Source organism: Tiliqua scincoides, chromosome 2 (genome assembly GCF_035046505.1).
Source record: "Tiliqua scincoides isolate rTilSci1 chromosome 2, rTilSci1.hap2, whole genome shotgun sequence".
In the NCBI taxonomy this organism is placed as follows: Eukaryota; Metazoa; Chordata; class Lepidosauria; order Squamata; family Scincidae; genus Tiliqua; species Tiliqua scincoides.
Genome location: NC_089822.1, coordinates 251,951,088 through 251,971,892, shown reverse-complemented (window position 1 = coordinate 251,971,892; position 20,805 = coordinate 251,951,088).

The window sequence follows — 20,805 nt, the reverse complement described above, 5'->3', positions numbered from 1 at the left end:
TATCTGATGCCCCATTTGCCATCAGTTTACTAAATGGGAGCATGACCTGAGCAAATAGGCCCCCTTTTCTGCTTTCTTCTTTACTAAAATTGAGTGTTGGGAGGGTTAGGACAGACAAAAGAAAATATTTCTTTACTCAGCGTGTGGTCGGTCTGTGAAACTCCTTGCCACAGGATGTGGTGATGGCATCTGGCCTGGATGCCTTTAAAAGGGGATTGGACAAGTTTCTGGAGGAAAAATCCATTACGGGTTACAAGCCATGATGTGATGCCTCCTGATTTTGGAAATGGGCTATGTCAGAATGCCAGATGCAAGGGAGGGCACCAGGAAGCAGGTCTCTTGTTATCTGGTGTACTCCCTGGGGCATTTGGTGGGCCGCTGTGAGATACAGGAAGCTGGACTAGATGGGCCTATGGCCTGATCCAGTGGGGCTGTTCTTATGTTCTTATGCCTTAGAGCACCTTTGAGGTGCTGCTTCTGGGCAGATGCTCCTGTCACATTCCAAGTGATCTCTAGACATCCTCTCTAGGATGTGCTTTAAGGAAGGGGCATTTTCTTTGGTGGGACTGGAATTGCTTTCTGTTACTCTCAAGAGAGAGGAATCAACAACTGCTCCACATCTCCTTCCAGCAGCAGTTCTAGATTTCCCCCCTTCTGAACACCTTCCCCTCTTCTAAGCACCCTCCCAAAGTCATAGAGAAGCTGAAGAAGATTTGCATTTTCCAAACTTGTTCAAGTAAGTCAATTACATATAGAGGAATCCCTTTGCTCATAGGAGCCTACTCAAGTTTTTCAATCAGTCTTGCAAGCCCTGCTTTATGACCTGCCCTTGGCATGAGCTGAATTTACAGGGAGCTAGGGAAAGGGCTTTCCTTGTGGTAGCACTGCAGCTTTGGAACTCGCTCCTCAGGGAAGAAGGTCCCTGGTCTGTCTTGAAAATTTTGAAATGGGCGGTTAAGACCTTTCTCTTATGCAAGGCTTTGAAATAGCTATTTGACTCTCTGCAGCTGTTTTGTTGTGATTATCTTTTTATTGCTGCAGTTTTAATATATTTTAACTACTGTTGTTAGCTGGTTGTGAAATTTTTAACCTGAAAGGGTACAGATATTTTAAATGAATAATATATAAATAAAATGCTAATAAAGCCTTAATTCTAATGAAACAACCAATAATACTTGGTTCAAAGTATTGGCAATTTAGAGTCCATCTGTGCTTGCAGATATATACACACAGTATTTAGGTGCTACCTATAGGGCATACCTATACCTATAGGGCTACCTATAGGTGTATAACTATAGGGCATACCTATACCTATAGGGTTACCTATAGGGCATACCTATAGGGCTACCTATAGGTGCTACCTATAGGGCAAGACGCCTGCGTTGGCTCGGTCATGCCGTGAAAATGGATGATGGCCGGATCCCAAAGGATCTCCTCTATGGAGAACTCGTGCAAGGAAAGCGCCCTACAGGTAGACCACAGCTGCGATACAAGGACATCTGCAAGAGGGACCTGAAGGCCTTAGGGATGGACCTCAACAGGTGGGAAACCCTGGCCCCTGAGCAGCCTGCTTGGAGGCAGGCTGTGCAGCATGGCCTTTCCCAGTTTGAAGAGACACTTGGCCAACAGACTGAGGCAAAGAGGCAAAGAAGGAAGGCCCAAAGCCAGGGAGACAGACCAGGGACAGACTGCACTTGCTCCCAGTGTGGAAGGGATTGTCACTCCCGAATTGGCCTTTTCAGCCACACTAGACGCTGTTCCAGAACCACCATTCAGAGCGCAATACCATAGTCTTTCGAGACTGAAGGTTGCCAACTACTACTATAGGGCATGTGGGCTGAAATGGGTTTTAAATGTCTGTGATTCTTGCTTGCCATAAGGCTTGCATAAACTCCTTTTTTTAAGCAAGGTGTACAGTTAAGGAAGACATTCATTATAAATAGACAAGCTGCTGGATGCAAAAAACAACCATTTGCTTTCCATATATACGTATGTGCTTGATGCATCTCGGAGACACTCTAATTTGGTAACACAGTAAGGCTGCAATCCTATGCACACTTTCCTGGGAGTAAGCTCCATTGAACACAATGGAACTTACTTCTGAGGTAACATGCAAAGGGTTATGCTGTTAGGTGCATTCCTGTTTAGTATGAAGAAATCACTAGTTTTCTATTCACTTATTTAAAGCTCCATCTGGAAATGCACCAGCCCCATTTGGTGATGAGAGGCAGCCATGAAAAAGCTCCCAAGAGAAGGGAATCAACAACTGCTCCACATCTCCTTCCAGCAGCTGCTCTAGATTTCTCCAAGATTTTCTAATATGTAAAGATTATTCTCCCTTGAAGGTGGATCTAGGTCAGGGATTGGTCAACCTTTCAAATTTAGGACTCCTGGACCTTTAACAGTTATCATCAGTGAGATGCTCCTGCTGAAATTCCCTCTTCTACACAATTTTTAAAGATCTAGAAGCCCTAAAGTTGACAGGTTGGCCACCCCAGTCTAGATTCTGTTGATGCAGCATTAGAACCATTTCAAGCTGTCATGAAGAACTGCCCTTGCTGAAGTTCTGATGATTCTTAGAAGTGCTCATGATACTGAGTTCTCCCAGCCGTTCCCTGGTTCAAGCTCACAGATACGTAGATGTTTGTCTTTTATCTTTTCTTGTGCTTCAGAATTAAAAATGAACCCAAGACAATTGCGAATGCTATGGATTTGTGTGGGCATCGCTGCTGCTTTGGCTGCCCTTGTCATTGCAATTGGTAAGTTACTCAAATGTGGGTGTTATTTTCTTGAAGTTTCTCTCCCAAGATCTCCGCGCATCAAGTACGGGTACCACGTGTCTGAGTTTCAACTGCACACATGTTCTTGTTTCTCTTTGAAATGAACCAAATAGGAGGTGACTCCCATTTTCCTTTCCTTACTACCTTGCAGGTGTAGTGTCCCTTCAGGTGAAGAGATAGTACCTCCAGCCTGCTGTCATCATCTGTTTATTTTTTATTTTCCCATGACTAAGCGTACAAGACTGCTTCTCCCACATGGGAAGTGAATGCCCAGCCTTAGTGAAAAGGCTGCATTTCATTTTGCCTCAGCTGGTGCCTGAAAAACAAAGTGACATCTTTTGAGCGCATATCTTCATCCCTTTACTCAGTTAGTATTCAGGCCGCCCTTTTCCTTTCATCTCGTGCTGACAGTTTCTCCTTCCCTCACAGAACTTGGCTCTAAGGCTGCAATCCTATACTGTACACACTTATCTGGGAGTAAATCTCATTCAGCTCAATGGGGCTTACTGCTGAGTAGACATGCATGGGCTTGCACTGTAACTGTCGTAACAGACACTCCCAACTGTCACCCTCACTCCCAGGCAATTCCACTTCTCACTTCTACAAACTAATCATAATCCTTTCCAGGTACCAGTAATATTATGGGTGTTGTAGTCCCTAAACCAGCACTTTTCAACCACTGTGCCATGGCACATTGGAGTGCAGTAAATGGTCTTCAGGTGTGCCATAGGAATTTGGGGGAGGGTCATGTACTAGCAGGGCCATTGGGAGATATGAGCCCCTAGCCTGCAGTGTGGTGTGCCCTGTCAGTTGTCAAAAACTGATGGTGTGCCTTGTCAGTGTGCTGTGTGATGAAAAAGTTGAAAAATCGCTAAACAAACAATAGGGAAGGTGGGGTTTACATTTCTTCCAAATTCCAAAGTTCCCTCTTCTCCAAGCTGTATTTTTTCCTCTCTAATAATAGTCACACATTAAATATTTAAACATTTTTTTAAAACTTGAATTTAAGATGACGTTTCATGTGCTTTCAATTTTTCACTCAGGTTGCACAAAGCATGAAAATTAGAAATTAAGGTGGTCGCCTTAAGTTTGGTCCCTCATAAACAATAAAGACTTTGTGTTGTCTCATATATTATAATGGTTGTACAAATTAAGGGCCCTATCCTATCCAACTTTCCAGTGCTGATGCTGCATCCTTCAGTGGAAAGGCAGTCACGGAGGTCTCCTCAAGATAAGGAAACAGTTGTTCTCTTATCTCAGGGCTGCATTGTGTCTGCTTTGGCACTGGAAAGTTGGATAGGATTGGGCCCTAAGCCTCATACATTCATTATTTGCTTTGATTGTCTGCTCAATTTGAGCTGGGTGGAGAGGTGACCAGGCAGAAATCATTATTAACAGTATTTGTATACTGCTTTCCAACAAAAAGTTCACAAAGTGGTTTACAGAAAAAAATCAAATAACTAATGGCTCCCTGTCCCAAAAGGGCTCACAATCTAAAAAGATGCAACACCAGCAGACAGCCACTAGAAAAGGCACTGCTGGGATGAGGTGGGCCAGTTACTCTCCCCCTGCTAAATAAAAGAGGAGCACCCACTTGAAAAAGTACCTCTTAACCAGTTAGCAGATGAAACTTCTCCAGCCACAAAAATATACCTTATGAAAGTCTGCCTGATGCATCTCCACAAGGCACAGTTGGTCCCCCAAAGGCCCCCTACAATAGCAAGGTATATCCCAATAGTCTCAAGTAAAAAACTGTTGCCAGCATGGCTGAACACACAAATAAAACCACTCAGACCTAAACTGGCATGTTCTGCACTACAGACTCACACTCCAGTTGCTCAAAGAATGACATATCACCTCCCACCACATACATGGCACATGCAGACAAGACACCACAACATGTTGCACACAACTTGCCAGCCACAAATGCTGACACTAGGTGTTGCATGCATGCAATAGGCAGACGGGCACTCTGATACTTTATCCACAAACAAGCACCTGCAAACAGGAGTTGCAATTCATCAGGCCTGTACTAACCCAGCCATTATTCATCCGAATAGAATGTTGAAGCTTCGTAGCAGTGGGATGTTAAAAAATATAGGATCGCTTTAAATATGCAGGTGCTCCTGTGCCTGTATAATTATGTGTAAACAACATGTTGATCCAATAAATTTAAAAGAAAAGCTGTTGATCTATCACAGCAGGAATCATAAAAACAGCTAAAAATACACAAATGTGCATAGCAGAGGCGTAATACTCTGCCCCAATGCCCAGGGCAGTGACATCACAATGTCACATGATGTTGTGACATCACTGCCAAGTTCTCCCCAGAAGAGGGAGCACTTGCTGTGGTGGCTTCATGCCCCCATTCCTTCTCATTCTCCTCTGGAAGCTCCCCTTAGAAGGAGAAAAAATGGGGGGCATGAAGCTGCCAGCACCTTCTCCATTATTAGGGCAGAGCCTGAGGGGCAGTCAAGCAACCCCAATGGCGTAGCACCCAGGGCATGTGCTTTGCATGCTCCACCCTAGTTACACTTGTGATGTGTAGTTCGAATCGAGGTGCACCATACATGTATTTAATGCTGGTATATATTTTGTTAATCTGTATCCTGCCTTTCAGGCCAAAGCTTCCCCAAACAGTTCACATACAACTAAAAACCATGACAAAATCATCAGTTTTTCTTCCCTTTGAGGCTACAGATGCAAAAGCAGTCCCGACTGCTACTTCATTTTCCTTGTGCAGCAGCACCAAGTGGTAACAAGGGCTGGGGGGGGGGGCGGCGAGATTGAACCAGTGCTCCCCCTGGCCCACGTGTCCTGCTGGCTGTCAGCTTGTAAGAGATACAGAGAAGCCTTGCTGAAAATAGGGATAGACAGCGGAGCCCTCCTTTGGTTTGGACTGAATTCCAGTTTTGGTCCATGTGTCTCAGAGGGTGGGGGCTTGGAAAAGACACCTTATAACTCTCTGTGCCTTTTTCAGTTACAGGGGTATTAATTGTGCGGTTCACCTGTACATGCCAGCATGTTCGGCACACAAGTGTATCTACTAGTAGTGTATCGTGCCCAGATGGCTGGGTTGGGTATCAGGGATCGTGCTACTATTTTTCACACGAAGAAAGGAACTGGACCTACAGCCAGAACTTCTGTGATTCCCACGATGCATCCCTGGTGACAATTGAGAAGAAGGAAACCAGGGTGAGAGGTGCAAATACTTTGCCGCAAATTAATTCTCTTGCAATAACAGCTCAATCCTATCAGTACGTCTCTTCTGCTTGTGCTGACTGCCACTCATCAAAGGTGCTCCAGCAGCACACTCAGTAGCCTTCAGTAGCTCTGGCCTCCCTACCAGCACCAGCAGATCCAGAGCTGCTCAAGATGAGGTGGTGGGAAGAGTGGAGGGTGGGGGGAGGGCAGAACACGGGCAGGGGTGGGCAAAATGGATGAGGGCAGGGAGGCCAATATGGGGTAGGGGTGGGGGATGGGGATATCAGGTCCAGGAATGGGACAGGTCCAGTGGCAACCATCAAATCCTTCAGATGCCATTGAATCCCTTTCCTGGACCCAATCCCACTGCACGGGTGCAAGTGGATCTGTGCCGGCTAAAAAGCTAGCTCAGGTTCAAATACACACACACACACACCTTGTCCCAATGTTAGCCATTTTGGTACTGCTGCATCAAGGGGGCGAATCGGCCTCTGATTGCTTTTTGGTTCATGCGTAGCCTTTTGGAAGCATGAGTAAGCCAGTGTGGTTTCCGAATTGAAACAGATAACGCCTGAAGATTCTAGAAGAATGTCTCCTGATCAACAAATAGGTATCTGTGAAGATTATTTGTTTACATTCCTATTCTTCAGAAATAAAAAAATAAGGTGGAAGGTCATAGGTTTTAGCAAATTCCTCAATCAAATTTTTATAGATGTGTGTGTACGGGTACTTCACTTAAAATATATGTATATCTGTATGTTCTGTTGCTATGGAGTCTTAAAATAATTAAGTTCTACCATCCATCTCTTCTGGTCTTGTCAGGATTTTGTGGCCCGTTTCAAATGCTCCAATAACTATTGGTTCGGCCTCAAGAAGGATGGTCCGTCTTGGAACTGGCTGAATGGAGAACATGCAAAGTGAGTCCCCCTCTTTCCATTGTAGTCTTCAGCAGGGAGAGCTCAAGATGAAATGTTTCTCAAGGGCATCTCTTCATTTATTTGAAGGGCAACCCTTCATTTGTGGGAGGGGGTCCAGTTATTACTCTTAGCAGTAGACAGTAGAGTGATGATAACTGACCGGATAATATGGATAAAATGAAGTACATCTGTAATACCGATCATGAAGCTCGGTGAAGTTACCGGCAATGTTTGTTTATGTATTTAAAATATTGCTACATCCATTTTTAGTGGGTAAGAGCCCAATCCTGAGCTCAGTGCGCCGGCTCACCACCAGTGCACACTGTCGCGAACATGCCATAAGGCACGTTTGCGGGCCCTAGTGGCAGTACTCTGCCAGTGCTAGTCAAGCACTGGCTGGTACTGGGCTAGCACCAGGCAAGTGCCAGAGCTCCGCCGCTCAGCAGTTGCATGGACCGCCAAGCAGCGGAGAGGTAAGTGGAGGCATGAGGGGAAGCAGGGAGGAGGTGTTTTTTTGGGGGGGGGAGAGCAGGAAGGAGGTGGGACCACCAGATTCAGACTTTTCAGCACCGCTGCAGCCCTGCACCCCAGGCAGCTCAGGATTGGGCTGCCCAACTCCCAGAGCAGCTCACATAAAATTGAAAACAAGAGAAAACCATTAAAACAAAACAAAAAATTAGGAATTTTCCTTTTCTTGCCTGAATGGCTCTTCTTTATCCTCATACAGTAGTTGATGGTTCTACTGACCTGCAATTAGCAAAGACACCAAGCTTCCTTCGCCAGGTGGTCAAAATATCTTATTTGTAGGCAAGGAAATGGTCAACCCTTGCTTGACTCCGGTTTCTGTTACAGAGTGAATGTCATTGGAACGGCTGGAGACTGTGCAGTTTTAGAAGGTGACGAAATCGCAGTCAGCTCCACAAGTTGCAGCACATCTCATAACTGGATCTGTTACAAACCTGGCTTATCTTAAAATGAAAGGGAAACCTTAAAGGAGGATGGGACATGACTTTGCCCTTATGGTTTACCTTCCCTGTATCTTCCTTTCCCATTCTTTATGCAATGTGTTTCTTCTTGGATTCTAAACAGAACCCAACATGCATGTTGGGTTAGCACAACAACTTTCTTACATGACAGCATACATAGGGATGGAATTACATTGCTACAAAGCTACCTGTGTAACATTTTTTGGAAAATTAGCATTTATTTATTTATTTATTTATTTATTCATTCATTCATTCATTTATTCATACATACCCACCCCACCTGTCTACCACACATTGGGGCACCCAAGGCAGCTCTTATTGCATGGCCTTTTCATTGCATTGTCTGTGCTTTTACAATGCGCTCATCCTCCTTGTGACAGGCTCCACATTATCTACCTCCTCCGAGGTAGTCTACATCAAGAGGGGCAGGGCATGGCAGCTTTTGGCAGTGGACAAGAGTGCAGCTGTTTGCCACAAGACTAGGGCTTATTTGTCCATTGGCAAAAACCTTTGAGCCCCTCAAAATTCTCTTCCTTATCCCTAAGTTCTGCACCCTGGAGAACCCCTCACTGTAGGTGGCTTACGATGAACTTCATTGGGTTATGTAGTGGGGTGCCTGGCAAAAAAAAAATCATGCCCAGCAAGGCACCCCAGCCACACTTTGAGGAACAGAGGAGAACCACTTATCTGGCTTGTGGTACCCCAAGCCTGGAAGATTAGACCCCCAATTCCTCATGAGTTAAGTGTTTCTCAAGTGCTATTAGTCTTTCTATTTCCTTGTCTGGTCCTCATCCTGCTCTGGCCCCTTTGTTTCTTCTGCTCTGACCCTTCTTCCCACTTGGCTTCTTTCCCTGGAACCCTTTGACCCTTGCTGTTCTTTGTCTCTATGTGCCTTTTCTTCTCACCCAGTATGGCCTCTCTGGTACACTCTTATCTCCTTGCCTTTCTTCTCCCTTCAGACCCACCAGCCCTTCCACCATTCCCTCCCATCCACCTATCCCAACTCTGAAAGACTGAGGAAGAAGGAAAAGAAGCAGAGAAGCAACCAAGTTCCAACCACTGTGTGAAACTATGGCTGAGTCTGCATTCTCTGTAGGCTGAACAAGGGCCATGGGCAAGGAATGAGCCCCTCATTCTTTCTGTATGTTCTCGGGCACAAAAGGTGGTGAAGATGATCTGGAACACCCTAAATAGTTTAGAACCCAGGTACTTGAAAGACTATCGGCTTCTGTGTGAGTCTGCCTGCCCCAGGAGGTCACCTCGGGTGGCCCTGCTGCAAGCGCAGCCATGTTCTCATGTTCAGTGATTGACTTGTGATTGGTCTTTTTTCTATGGCAGTACCTGGCCTTTGGCCCTCTCTGTCCCCTGGAGTTGCCTCATCTCTGATGACCTTCCCCTAGGATTTTTGTTCATTTCATCTTGTTTTTAATCTTGTTTTTAATCTCATCTTTGGCTTTCTTTTGTTGGCTGCTCTTCACTGTTGTATTGCCTCCTGTCACATGTTTTGTTATTGCATTTGCATTTCTTTGTGAGCTGCCTTCAGGTCCCATAAAGGTAGACAGGTGGGATAAACTATTTCAAAAAAATAGATAAAATGTTACATATCTTTTTTTTTTTTTAGGAGTCTTGCATTCCAATATGTTGGGATTTAGTAATATTGCAACATTACTACATGTAAAAATGCATTACTTTTGATCCTTCCTCTAAATATCTCTGCATGCACATCATTGTTTACAATACCTTCCCACTTGCAAGAACCACTCTACATACGTGATTTCCTTCTCCCATATGAGCCCTCCATGGGGTGACCCTGTGGTGGCCCAGTCCTGTGTGCAGTTCTTTTCTGAGTAGAGAGACTGGGTTTATTCAGGCATGGCATACATTGTGAGTGGAAGCTGGTATCTGACACTTGGCAAAGACTTCAGTTCTGCTGCTGCTTGATAAAATACCATGAACCAAATGTTCAAATGACATGATATTCCATGATTTGACTAGAGACCTTGATCTCTGTGAATGTCCATAAAGATGGTTTGTAAATATTGGAAATAAAATAGAGCAGCTTGAAGGAATATTGTGGTTGTTCTTCCTCTCTGTTCTCCACCAGGATTCACTGTCTTGCTCTGATGTGCACTTTCCCTAGATTGCATGAATTGTGTCGCGTCCTCTATATCATACTTATATTGCATATAAAAGATGAGTTTTTTTCATATTGCATGTGCCTGCTGTCAGTTGTATTTGGACTTTGCCCTAGTCCTCCTGTCTGTTTGGCTACATGCTACAGCACAGATTTTGGCAAATCTCCATGAAGCCAGGAGGGAATCTTTCAAGGACAGCCTCTCTCGGCCTGGCTCTTCTCCTGGTGGCAGAAGATTCCATTATTCTGGAGGAAGGCACCAGCCACATTCCAGTCACCGCCCATGTACTGGATTTATTCCATTTATTTATATTTCCAGAGCATCTCTCTCACAGATCCACCTGGTGACAGCAGTGCAGGCTTCAGCAACAATTTTGTTCATACTCAGTTTTCCACAGGAGTTTGATTCAGCTGGATTGGGAAGTTGTAATTTGCAGAAGAAAGGAGAAAGAGCCAGCTCCATTTGTCCCTATGTTTGTTTTTCCTCTGTTTTGTCTCATTCACTTCATTTTTGTACCTCTAGATTTTCCTCTTGGGCATAATCCAAATACATAGAAGGAAGATTCTCTGACTTGGCTGGGGTCAGCCCTACTAAGTGGAGGAAAAATTACCTGATCTATCACAAGGCCAGACAGTGTGATCAACAGGGACGGCAGCTGGACATCTAAATATTAGTAGCAGCAAACCCATCCCAACATACATCCCCAGGGGGTGGCACTTGCCATTTGTTCCTCATCTGTGCGTAGGATCAGGGTACTTGAGTCCCCATGACCATGGCTTCCTTCCATATTTTAATATGATGAGTACATTCTTAGAACAATGTTTCTCAAACTGTGGGTTGGGACCCTCTAGGTGGCTTGTGAGCCAATTTCAGGTGGGTCCCCATTCATTTCAATATTTTATTTTTAATATATTAGACTTGATGCTACCATACTATGTGACTGCATTTGGGGAAATGTTACAGAGCAGTATTTTAACAAGCTACTATGTATATGCTTTTAACAATGATAGTAAATGGGGCTTACTCCTGGCTAAATGTGGGTAGGAATGCAGTTTAGGATTGTTAAAACTCTTCCTGCTTGGTTATGTCACTTCTGGTCATGACATCACTTCTAGTGGGTCCTGACAGATTCCCATTCTAAAAAGTGGGTCCTGGTGGTAAAAGTTTGAGAACCACTGCCTTAGAACCATAAGGAATATGGCCATAGCTAGCTGGCCCCAGGTTGCTCCCATCCACTGCAATTGGCAGAGGAAAGGAAAGGAAGCAGTGATGATCAAAAGGTAAAGTATTTTAGTTGCTGTATTAGAGATTCTTGGCAGCCTGGTGCACTGTGTTCTCTTATTGAAGAATATGGCCCTAACTGGTAGAGAGAGTTATTCACAGTTTGCTGTCTAAAGGAGAGCTGTCCACCCAGGTCCATGTTCTGTTAGGGAATGTGGCTTCTAATCCAACCCAGAGCTGCGATGCCCTTCTGGTAATGTTCTTTATTGAAGTCTGTGAACAACATAATTGGCCTGTCAATGCTGTATCACAGTTTCTGTTTCTCTCTATAGATCTTAAACAGCACAGATACAGACAGAGGGCGGACTCATGTGCAGGCATGACTAATCTTTGTACACTGTACCCACTAACCCCGGCGGTCCCTGCCAAGCTCTGCTTCCTTCACTGACACATGCTTGAGCTAGGCCCCTGCTCACTATACAAACAGTGGTTGCTGCAGGGAAATTATCCCCATGAATGGGAACATAAGGCATGGTGGAAGGTGGGACACACCCAGGTAGCACCAGCCAAGAATCATGCGCCACCCTCACGTTCTTTCAGTCATCACACACTCAAGCACGGTATTATAATGTGTTACATAAATGGTAGCAAGAAATTTAATGGCAACTGCAATTTAATAGGAAACTTTTTCTTTATACTACTGTATTTGTTTGCACAAGCTTCTTTCATATCTCGGATGAAGAGGCTGGTCTATGCCATACTCACCAATTCTTCCTGATTCTGTATCACCATCAACTGAGAGCGTTTTGCTCCGCAGTCTTCCTTACTCTTGTGCCAGGTTTGTTTTTCTTTGGCGATCCAGTAGCACTCCTCAGAGATATGAAAGAAGCTGTGTGGGGATAATTTCTCTGCAGGCAACCACTGTTTGTATAGTGAGCAGGGGCCTAGCTCAAGCACGTGTCAGTGAAGGAAGCAGAGCTTGGCAGGGACCGCTGGGGTTAGTGGGTACAGTGTACAAAGGCTAGTCATGCCTGCACATGAGTCCGCCCTCTGTCTGTATCTGTGCTGTTTAAGATCTATAGAGAGAATCAGAAACTGTGATACAGCATTGACAGGCCAATTATGTTGTTTACAGGCTTCAATAATGAACATTATCAGAAGGACATCGCAGTTCTGGGTTGGATTAGAAGCCACATTCCCTAACAGAACATGGACCTGGGTGGATAGCTCTCCTTTAGACAGCAAACTGTGAGTATCTCTCTCTACCAGTTAGGGCCATATTCTTCAATAAGAGAACACAGTGCACCAGGCTGCCAAGAATCTCTAATACAGCCACTGAAATGCTTTTCTTTTGATCATCATTGCTTTCTTTCCTATCCTATGCGGATTGCAATGAATGGGAGCAGCCTGGGGCCAGTTTGCTATCATGGTTCTAAGGATGCACACATGCTGCAATACGGAAGGAATCCATGATCATAGGAACTCAGGCACCCTGATCCCAGGCAAGCAAGAAGAAGAGATGGCAAGTGCCACCCCCTGGGGATATATCTGGGATGGGTTGGTTGCTATGAATGTTTAATTATCCAGCTGCCGTCCCTGTTGATCACACTGTCTGGTCTTGTGATAAACTAAGGGCATTTTTCCTTTGCTTGGCGGGGGGGGGGCCCCCGCTGGCTCCAGCCAAGTCAGAGAATCTTCCTTCTATATAATTGGATTATACCCAGAGGAAAATCTTGAGGTCATGGTAGGTATGTGCATGCTCCTGGTTTTAGAGGTAGGCTACCTCAGACTGCCAGATGCAAGAGAAGGCACCAAGATGCAGATTGTGTCTTGTTGTCTTGATGCATTTGGTGGCCACTGTGAGATACAGGAAGCTGGACTAGATGGGCCTTTGGCATGATGCAGCAGTGCTCTTCTTACGCAAAGATGAAACAAATGAGACAAAACAGAGGAAGAACAAACATACAGACAAATGTAGCTGGCTCTCTCCTTTCTTCTATAGATTACAACAGCTAGGAAATATAACTGAAGCAAACTCCTGTGGAAAACTGAATGAGAAAAAAATTATCGCTGAACCCTGCACTGCTGTCAGCAAGTGGATCTGTGAGGGAGATACTCTGGAAATATAAATAAATGGCATGAATACAGTATATGCATGGTGACTGCATGTGGGATATGGTTTCCTCTGGGGCAATGGAATCTGCTACCACCAGGAAAATAGAGCCATTCTTAGAAGACTCCCTTCTGACTTCATGGAGATTTACCAGGCAGAAAGGCAAACTAGAGCAAAGTTCTTGCAGAATTCAACTGACGACAGGCACATAAAGAGCTAAAACATAACAAAGCTTATAGCCTCTGTGCCTATTTATAGCCTCTGTGTATACCGCAAAGAAAGAAGGGTTCCACTAAATCCAGGAGGGTGCCTGCATGGCTAACCAGCCAAGTTAGAGAGGCTGTGAAGGGCAAGGAAGCTTCCTTCCGTAAATGGAAGTCCTGCCCTAATGAGGAGAATAAAAAGGAACATAAACTGTGGCAAAAGAAATGTAAGAAGATGATATGGGAGGCCAAGCGAGACTATGAGGAACATTAAGGGGAATAATAAAAGCTTCTTCAAATATGTTAGAAGCAGGAAACCCGCCAGAGAAGCGGTTGGCCCTCTGGATGGTGAGGGAGGGAAAGGGGAGATAAAAGGAGACTTAGAGATGGCAGAGAAATTAAATGAGTTCTTTGCATCTGTCTTCAAGGCAGAAGACCTCGGGCAGATACCGCTGCCCGAACGGCCCCTCCTAACCAAGAAGATAGAGGTTAAAAGAGAAGATGTTTCAGACCTCATTGATAAATTAAAGATCAATAAGTCACCGGGCCCTGATGGCATCCACCCAAGGGTTATTAAGGAATTGAAGAATGAAGTTGCAGATCTCTTGACTAAGGTATGCAACTTGTCCCTCAAAACAGCCACGGTGCCAGAAGATTGGAGGATAGCAAATGTCACGCCTATTTTTAAAAAGAGAAAGAGGGGGGACCCGGGAAACTATAGGCCGCTCAGCCTAACATCCGTACCGGGTAAGATGGTGGAATGCCTCATCAAAGATAGGATCTCAAAACACATAGACGAACAGGTCTTGCTGAGGGAGAGTCAGCATGGCTTCTGTAAGGATAAGTCTTGCCTCACGAACCTTATAGAATTCTTTGAAAAGGTCAACAGGCATGTGGATGCGGGAGAACCCGTGGACACTATATATCTGGACTTTCAGAAGACGTTTGACACGGTCCCTCACCAAAGGCTACTGAAAAAACTCCACAGTCAAGGAATTAGAGGACAGGTCCTCTCCTGGATTGAGAACTGGTTGGAGGCCAGGAAGCAGAGAGTGGGTGTCAATGGGCAATTTTCACAATGGAGAGAGGTGAAAAGCGGTGTGCCCCAAGGATCTGTCCTGGGACCGGTGCTTTTCAACCTCTTCATAAATGACCTGGAGACAGGGTTGAGCAGTGAAGTGGCTAAGTTTGCAGACGACACCAAACTTTTCCAAGTGGTAAAGACCAGAAGTGATTGTGAGGAGCTCCAGAAGGATCTCTCCAGACTGGCAGAATGGGCAGCAAAATGGCAGATGCGCTTCAATGTCAGTAAGTGTAAAGTCATGCACATTGGGGCAAAAAATCAAAACTTTAGATATAGGCTGATGGGTTCTGAGCTGTCTGTGACAGATCAGGAGAGAGATCTTGGGGTGGTGGTGGACAGGTCGATGAAAGTGTCGACCAATGTGCGGCGGCAGTGAAGAAGGCCAATTCTATGCTTGGGATCATTAGGAAGGGTATTGAGAACAAAACGGCTAGTATTATAATGCCGTTGTACAAATCGATGGTAAGGCCACACCTGGAGTATTGTGTCCAGTTCTGGTCGCCGCATCTCAAAAAAGACATAGTGGAAATGGAAAAGGTGCAAAAGAGAACGACTAAGATGATTACGGGGCTGGGGCACCTTCCTTATGAGGAAAAGCTACGGCGTTTGGGCCTCTTCAGCCTAGAAAAGAGACGCTTGAGGGGGGACATGATTGAGACATACAAAATTATACAGGGGATGGACAGAGTGGATAGGGAGATGTTCTTTACACTCTCACATAATACCAGAACCAGGGGACATCCACTAAAATTGAGTGTTGGGAGGGTTAGGACAGACAAAAGAAAATATGTCTTTACTCAGCGCGTGGTCGGTCTATGGAACTCCTTGCCACAGGATGTGGTGCTGGCGCCTAGCCTAGACGCCTTTAAAAAGGGGATTGGACGAGTTTCTGGAGGAAAAATCCATTATGGGGTACAAGCCATGATGTGTATGCGCAACCTCCTGATTTTAGGAATGGGTTATGTCAGAATGCCAGATGCAAGGGAGGGCACCAGGATGAGGTCTCTTGTTATCTGGTGTGCTCCCTGGGGCATTTGGTGGGCCGCTGTGAGATATAGGAAGCTGGACTAGATGGGCCTATGGCCTGATCCAGTGGGGCTGTTCTTATGTTCTTATGTATTTGCTGGGTGGGTAGATCTGGGCTCCAGTTCCAACCAATCTCCTTGGCTCCTGCCCAGTGGATGTTTCCATGACACCTAATTTTGCTCTCCATCCTGGTGGGTGCCCTTCCCTGCTGGCAGGACAGTTGGGGTGGGGGTATGTACCCATGGCCTCCCCTGGATCTGCCCCTGCTTAGAACCTTTTTCACACTTAAGTTCTTGGTTCTAATATATATTAGATATATATATAATAATAGATATAATATATAATATAGATATAATATATAATAGATAATAGATAATATAGATATAATATATAATAGATAATATAATATTAATATATATATTAATGTTCATATATATAATGACATTATATATATGAAAGGCAATGAAAGGCAAAAACCCCACAATGATTTCTCCAAACAGAAATGTTTCTCTGTGCCCCTCCACAGCAATACCTTGTAGTAATTTGCATGTTCCACAGTAGAAGAAATAGCTGCCTCCCCACCCCCTCTGCCAGTACAAATCCCTTCCTTCCTTCCTTGTAGCTTCTCTTGACCGGGCCCGCTCTCCATGTGCTCTGGATGGGGACAAGGTGACCAGAGGTCATAACTTCCAAGGAGCCCTCCAGGACCCTGTTTTACTCACTTTACACACATGCACTCTCTCCCTCTCCCTCCCATCCCTGCCAGAAGCACCAAGCCCTCTTTCCTCCTGTGCATGAAAAAAGTTGCAAAAAGGACTTCAAATCATCCCCAACTGATGCCAGACTAGACAAAAAGAGGATAGGTTTTGAAAAAATTCTGGGGGGGAATAAATAAATAAATAAAAATAATAAAAATAAAAATAATAATAATAATACAGGTATTTCTATACCGCCTTTCTTGGTCCTCAGATTTCTTCCTTAGACTTTATTCAAGGCGGTTTACATAGGCAGGCAATTTTTAAATCCCGGTAGGGATTTTTACGATTTGAAAGAAGGTTTCTATCTTTCAAGAAACCACAACATTCAGATGTTTCTTTCTTGATCTGGCCGCACATTTTGGCTTCCATCCTCCCACGCTCAGAGCAGATGGAATAGCTCGGCTCAGCTGCTTCAAAGTCGCACGGTGCCAGTGGCCTCAAACTGGCGACCTTCGGATGTTATCTTCAGGCAAATGGAGGCTCAACCCTTCAGACCAGACCTCCTGCCCCTGGCCCCTCCCTAGCAACCCCCCTGGCCCCTCCCTAGCTACGGCCCTGGTTCCAAGCTAGGAAGCTTCCTAGGAAGCTCCCAAGGATGTGGCTTTTATTCACTGGGCCAAATGTCCGGTGTAAACAAGGTGCAGTCATGCATGAAATGTGCTTTTTCCAAATGTCTGGCCTGATTTGATAGAGGGGGGGCAGTGGATAATTGCTCTGATAATTAAAAATAATTAAAAGCACTCTGACAATTACGAGCTGCCTCATGGGGGGGACAATACAAAGCCCTGGGTCTGGCTCCTTGCTCCAAGAAGCCTTGAATTGGCCCAGCCAGCACTGACTTTGTGGAAACATCAGCCAGTCCAGCCTTGCTTGCAATCATTCCTGTGAGAAGCCATCACTTCGTTTAAGAAAACCCAGAATGCTTCTGCCGTTGCTAGAATAAAGCCTGGAATTCTGTGGATTAAGGTCCCCAGGAAATAAAAAACTGCTTCAGCCTCCCTTCCCTCCCCACAGCCTGGCTGGTCGTCCCTAGGCCTACACTTTAGGTAATCCATTGATGAAGTGAACTTGTTTTTTTTCAAATCTCCCTATACTTTAAAATTTTTTAATGGTTTTAATTGTTTATCTTAATTTTGTATTTTGCTGTTTTAATGATGATGTATTTGTTTTGTTGTACATTGCTTTGGGTTTTTGAAAAGCGGTAATCCTTTATAAATAAATAAATAAAAGTACGGCCTGCATCTAGGATCTCAAGCCTACTGCCATCAGTCCAGTGTCAAAGTCATGCTTCTGGCCTGAGTTTCATCAGACAACCACTGGACCATATTTTGCAGATACTTCTCTGAGCCTTCCACAAACTATAACTCCCAGGACCCTATAAGGAGAGCTATCACAGCAGTACACAGGCAGTGAAGCTATTTTCCTATTTCTGTGGTCTGTACTCCAACCTCTTCCTCAAAGAAAGACATTTTTCATCCCTGTACACTAGTGGTTCTCAAACTCGCAGGGAGTTCGAGGACCACCATAAGTATGTGCAGGGGAGCAGGGAAGGAGAGGAGAGGAGGGCAGGAACTTGCATGTACTTACCAATCCCTGCTGCAGCCTCCTGGGGGTGCAAAGAGCCCTTTGCAGGGCTCCCTTAGAAAGTAAAAGCGGAGCAATCAAAAGCTTCATTTTCACTTTCTACAGCATGAGAAGCCCTGCAGAGGGTAGCACAGGGCTCCCTGCATCCCCGGGGGACTGCAACAGGGACTGGTAAGTACATGCCAGTCCCTCCAGCCCCCTTAGCGATGCGATCCTGGGGATCACATCACTGCTTTCTTCTGTCCCCGCCCCCTATGGGGGCAAAGTCCAGGGCCCTCAGGCTGGGTCATCGTGACTCCCCAGTTTGAGAAGCCCTGCTGTACACTGTATGAGAGGAACTTCCAGATTACCCAGAGACCTGTCCCCTGCTGCGCTCCCATCCAAGCTCTCAATGCCACTTTACTATTTATGCAGGAGTACTTAGGCTGTTTCTCTCTCAGATGGCTCCTGCACAAAAAAAAAAAAATAAATAAATATTTGAGCACACAGAACAAGAGCCCAAACACAGGGAGAAGTGCCCTCCAAAAAAAGTACACCTCCTCCAAAGGGCAGCCAAGGGAGTTTCAGCTCATTTATGATACCGTGCCCCCAGGTTGGGGCTACCCTCCTCATCAAGAGACCCAGACCTGGTCTTGCCACAAGGGGGAGCGTGTGGGGCCATCAGGCAGAGCAGCTGCCATGCAGAGGTCATGCAGCCTGGCCACCAACTAATGGAGCAGAGGTTCCTACCTGGGGCATCTATCAATTCAGGATCAAATGATCTTCCTTACCTACAAAGATCACATTTTCACATTTCTCCATCATGACAGCCTGATACAGGAACCTTTGGTGTGGACTTGGCAGAGCCCACTCTTCACTGCTGAAATAGACAGCTATTTCTGTGAATGAAATCGGACCCTGAAAAAAAAAGGAGACATGACAACATTGGATCTGCCTGAGCCAAAAGGAAAAAAGGCAGCATTGGACCTGCCTGGGCCAAAAGGAAAAAAGGCAACATTGGACCTGCCTGGGCCAAAAGGAAAAAAGGCAACATTGGACCTGCCTGGGCCAAAAGGAAAAAAGGCAACATTGGACCTGCCTGGGCCATGACTGCTATCCAAAGGGAGGATGAATTCCAGTTTCCATGAAAGGACAAAAGATTTCCAAATTTGAAAACATCCTCACACAGTCCCTCTCAACTTTGCATTGCCATCTTTGGGACTTCCAGCTCCAATGAAGACTCCCACGTTCTCTGAAAGGAGACTCAGGGCGCAATCCCAACTTGTGCTAGAAGCAGGCAGGCCAGCGGGCATTAAGTGTGGGGCCAAAAGCAGTGCAGCCCGAAGCAAGGGGAAAGGTTCCCCCTTACCCTGTGTTGTGCTGCAGCAGCCCCAATGGGTCTGCTTGGACCTGCACCACCTGGCAAGATGGCGCAGATCCTGGCAGCCCAGAGCCGCAGGGTGCTGCCTGGGAACGGGGTCAGAATCTGGCATAACTGATGGCTGTTTGTCCTGATCAGGATGGTGAGAAGTCGACTGTCTTCGAATGAAATGCGTTCATTCTTCTGCTCTCAACACTAGGCGCTTTTTCCCCTCAGGCTCACCAAGCTATTTTTTTTTCCGAGCTCTAGGCTAGAAAACACAGGAGCCTCTTTAGCGCTGCCTTTGAGTTCTGTGGCTGGAAGCCATTTTGTCATTTGTAAATAGAATGGCGATGGAAGCCTGCTGGTGACTGGCGCTTTTCTAACCGAGCAATGAAGGCAGCCACAGTCTTGGGTGGGAGGAGGGCTGGAGAGGAGCTTTGCCTCTCTGCACTGACATGGGGGCTCCAGCAATCCCCTGATATCTGGCTCAGGAGAACAGATGGCTCAATGGGCCAGGCGCAGCAGGGGGGGCTGCAGTCTGGGGGGGGGTCAGAACCCCCAGGGGGCTGCAGGAGGTCCTGAGCCAGGCACTGGGGCTGCCAGTCCAGCCAGGCCCCCTCACAGCTGCAGGAGGAGAGTCCAGGAGGCCCTTCTTTGCGGGGCTCCCAGTGCAGCCACAGAGCCTCCTCCGCCTCTCCCTCCCCCCGCAGGCAAGAACTGCCACTTGCAGGACTCGCTGGGCCTCCACACACCTGCTCCCAGGTGGCCCTCACTGGGTTCAGGCCTCCCACTACACAACCCATCTGCTGCTCACAATATTCCTCTTACATGAGCTTAGAAGACCTCATGACAACACTGGATTATGCTGCAGCAGGGCTGTCATATACGATAGTCTCTCTCTGCTTCTTTTTGAGCTTACACCGCAGGATGAATTTGTCAAATGTTCAAAAGCTAAAAATCACAACCTTTCACCAGCCCAGTCACATGTTAGAATAACAGAGTAACCAGATAGAATGGAGGACAGAGTGCCTATACCTTCAGGGTGACCAGCTATCATAACCGCAAAAGAGAATGAGGCACCCCAAAATGTAGGACATTATTATTATTATTAACAGTATTTATATATCGCTTTTTATGTATATACATCCAAGAAAAATGTAGGAAATTACAAAATATAAGCTAAAAACACTTGTTTATTAATTTTATGTGGTTCATTTGAATACTAGATTACTTATTATTACATTTAAAACTATATTACATATAATTTATTACATATAATTTATTAATTACAAGAAGGCTATGTGCTGCCTGCAGGTGCCTGCCTATAGGGGAAAGGAGAACATTTAAACTCTTTTCTAGGACACAAGGCTAAAAAAGAGGACATGTCCTGGAAAAAGACGACATCTGGTAACTCTATACCTTTGCATACCTTTGAGCAAGGTTTCTCAAACT